Source organism: Rhamphochromis longiceps, linkage group LG13 (genome assembly GCF_057381845.1).
Source record: "Rhamphochromis longiceps isolate RC_006_pf linkage group LG13, R_longiceps_female_GT1.1, whole genome shotgun sequence".
Lineage (NCBI taxonomy): Eukaryota > Metazoa > Chordata > Actinopteri > Cichliformes > Cichlidae > Rhamphochromis > Rhamphochromis longiceps.
In genome coordinates, this window is record NC_140569.1 from 3586049 (window position 1) to 3590269 (window position 4221).

Here is a 4221-nt window from a genome sequence, read left to right on the forward strand (position 1 = left end):
AGGCAGGCAGCAGAGAGCAGCGGTGGGCGGGGAACCACCAGGCGAGCAGGCAGGGCTCGGAAACTGAAAGCAGTTGTGTAACTGAGTGGCTATTGGCCCACAACACGCACATGCACACACCGAGCCGCGGTGTGTAGCGATCAACGCCGCTACTCACTTTGTTCAGTTGGCCAGACCCGAGCGAGCGATGTGACTGCAGAGTTTATGCGTTAGAGAAAGAAACGTCCTGAAATCAGATCAGACACGTGCAGGTGTGTGCTGCCACAGAAAAACTGTTTGCTTCTTAAGGCAACATTTCTCACAACTTAATTATAAACACGAGTAAGTGACGAAATCCCAGTTATTAATTAACTCGGGTTATACCATAGACTGTATAAAATAGATGGCCATATTCCCCTGTCAGGTTTTTTTAATGCTCAACAGTTCTGGCATTTTGTGATAACTTGTAGTTTGGTGTGTTCGGGCTTCATCAGCACTCTGTTCTGGAAAGATAATAAGTTTGGGTAAATATACAGTCTCGTTGAAGAAGGAACAGCTGTCATCTGAATCAAGCAGGGAGACTAGACTACAGTCTCATGGTGTCTGTTTGACATGTTGAGGAGCAATCGTTGAAGTGTAAAGGACACACATAAAACACACACACATATACACAGTGACATTTTATGCCTTCTCCAGCATACTGTATATGTTATGGCCACAAGTTTGCATCATGGTGCTGATCCAGAATTCTATTATTAGTATTATTATAGTTTATTACTATTATTATTATTATTATTATTATAGTATTTTTTATTCCTAGTTCTATAATAAAAAAGTAATAAATATTAAATAATAGATTTATGATGATTCAGTTTGTTTGTTTATCCATTCACCGCTCAGTTCGTTCTCGCTCTGTCGTCAAGGGCAAGCACTGGTTAATGGTCATTATCACTGACCAGCATCTTCAAGTGGCCAAGAACCTGCTGGTGCAGGATGTGCACTACTTTGTGGCTCAGAGTTATGCATTAAAAGAAGGCTTTTCATGATGTACAAATCCCTGTTACTTACTTCGGTCAACGAAAATAATTATTTGCCGTCCAAAGAAAAAATATTTAAACAACCAAGACTGCCACAGGCTGTGTGTTGCATTTGCAATAGGCCAAGATTATTTATGGTTAGTTATATGGAAAGCAGCCGGCACATTAAGCAAAGCATTTTCAGTGTTGATGCAGCTCAACTCAACAGGTTTAGAGGAAATGTGGGTCTGATTCCAAATTGTAGATTGTGGCTTATTCCAAAGAAGGGCATATCACATGTCACATACTGTGCAATTTTCCCATTCCAAAGTGGAGCAAAATAAACATTTCAGCTATAGAAAAACCATATTGCACCAAACAAGTTCTAAATTATGGATAAGGCCCTTGACTTATCATGACTATGTTGTCCAGCTCTTCTGGGGAGATACCAAAGTTTCCCCAGTGTAAGCACAGAGATATAATTGGTCCATCATCCCCTCGGTGTTAATTAGACATCCTGGTCAGACGCCCCAACCACATGAACTGGCATGTTTGGACTGGGAGGAGCAACACTAAAAGCTAGTCACCCTTTGGAGGAAGCTCACTTCTTGTATTTGTATTGTATGCATTTGTTTGTTTTGGCAAATCAACCAGTTAATCGAGAACATCTTCTTTCACCAGAACAGACCAGCACAGCGTCTGCAGAACTGCATAAATGAGCAGGATGTATAAAAAGTTTTCTTCGTCTTTGACAGCTACTGTTTAAATCAGATGCTAAAAATGCTCTGACGACAGTCTGAACAATAATGCAGGTGTAAGTGTGTGTTTCCCACAGGATTTGATTCTGTTTTGGCAGCAGTGGGTGTGGGAGGAGCAGGGCATTCCCATGCAGGTGTATCCAAGTGCATGGATACATGTTTCCGTTCTTTACACATGGAGAAACGGCCTGACCCATCCATTTTCTGTTGTAGTCCTGATAAACTTGCCTTCTGCAGGCTCCAGTTAGAGTGGCCCTCCAGCGTACTACTGATCTCTGGAGCATAAAAAAATACATTAAGCAGCTGCAGTCCAAGATGGTGCAATTGAATTCCATCCCAACACGGGAGGAGAATCTCCTTGGAGAGCCACAACAGAGACTGGTACACCAGCTGCTGGGGAAACACAAAACAGGGCAGACCAGGGCCAGAATATGGGGCTAGAATAAAGAGGCTGTCCACCAATAAATCAATCAAAGTCATTCGTTTGGATAGGCAAAAAAAAAAAAAAAGTCAGCACTGATACCTGGGCTCACCCAGATGAAGTCTGTGTGTGGGGAAACTTTTAATGCTGCTAATTTTTACTATTCCAGGCAATCTTCAATAGCCATGATGCAGACAGGACCCAGGATGATGGAAACATATCAAAATTTGCAGGTATTTGTTAACTCATTCATTCAGCACAGTAAATATGGTGGTTACACAGAAAGAGTGAATAGAACACAAACTCTAAGATGTTTCCCAGGGTCACTGGTATAGGTTTAGCTAATGCCGAGAAAGAGCTTTGCAACCTCCCTACAAAATAGTCAGGTTTAAATGCAGTGGGTAAGTGTCATTCTTCAGTGTCCAAGTATAAGGTGAGGGAAAATGAATTTAATCAGTAAGTGAAAACCCAAATGGCTGACAAACCTTGCTCTAGGCTCTCGAGCTAATAAATACAGACCTCTGTAGTTTGATACTGCTGAAGCATCAGTGACAAAGACTTTGTTCAGATCTCTTAGAATGGCAGCATTTGAAACTAGTTTGAGAATGAATTGGATTGTGATATCTGCTACAGACACTTATGTCATTAATTCATCAGTTAGTGCAGTGCTTCCTAACCTTCTTCATCTGAAGTACCCCCACAGGCCTGTTCAATAGACTCAAGTACTCCTTCATCATTTCTACTTCCCGTACTCAAATATGTTCATTAGGTTTGATGCTTAACTGAATCTTAGTCAAAGGAGCTTGCAAAGAAAAGCGTCTGGACTTCGCCTGAGCCAAGGTGTGAAACTGTTTCACACCCAGTTTCACACCTTGGCTCAGGCGATTAGAGGATCATCAGGGGGTCCCTTTGTCCCTCTGTGGGGGGAAACTCCCACTAGGTTTAAATCTGGGACTCTCCACCATTTGACCTTAGAACTGAAGAAGCTTCTCGGATGAGAGGTGAAACGTCTTCAAGTAACTTAAAGAAGTCCAGACGCTTTTCTTTCCAAGCTCCTTTGACTACGATGACCTGGATGACTGAGAACCTTCACAGACACTTAACTGAATCTTACTTAACATTATACAAAAGTGGAAACTGATAAAATGATTTTTCTCCAGCATAACAGTTTTTACCGCTCAGCTGTAAAAGGATGGTGGGGTCTTTAGGTGGTTGCCCGTATGTGTGAAAGCGATAACTCGATTCTGAGGCAATGTGTGAGCTTCAAATTGATATCATAGATGTATCTGCTAAAAATCTTGGACAAATTTGAATCTCAGTGACCTCGATCAAGGTAAGAGGTCAAATTTTCTGAAAGTTTTGGGGATGTGATAATTCAAAATGAATTAAATTAATACCATAGGTGCATCTACTAAAAACTTTCATCAAGACTAAACTAGTCATGTAGGAGGAGTTCAGAAACAAACATGCAATTCAATTCAATTCAGTTTTATTTATATGGCGCCAAATCACAACAAAAGTCGCCTCAAGGCGCTTGCAGACATACATGTGCTACAATCATTATAGTTTGATGATACAAAATACTGATACAGTAAATCTGTTCATTGTTTTAGTGCAGTCATAAATATGGCTAACACAAAACACTCCAGGACACTCAAATTCACCTCAGGTACCCTCTGGGAACCACTGGCCTCAGGTTCTTTTTATTGACTCACACATGAGTAAGTTAGTGGACAGGCCATAATGTCAGTGTTTGATTTATGACTGCAAAATTAATCTTAAAAGAAGAAGAATATCTTAGATTTTCCCATGTTTGCTTTTAGTACACTTGTTGGTTCAGCACTGACTCACACAAGGGGCCGCAGGAGGGGAAACAAAAAGTCTTCAGTGACATCTCCCTGTGGGATATGACCTCCTGTTTTGGGAAGTGGAATGTATCACCATGGAAACAAAGTTCCCAGTCCTGCAGAGGGAGAGTTGTTGAGATGGTAAAATTCCAAAAATGAAAATGCTGCCTTTCCAGCCCCCCCTAAAAAAAGAGTGTTTC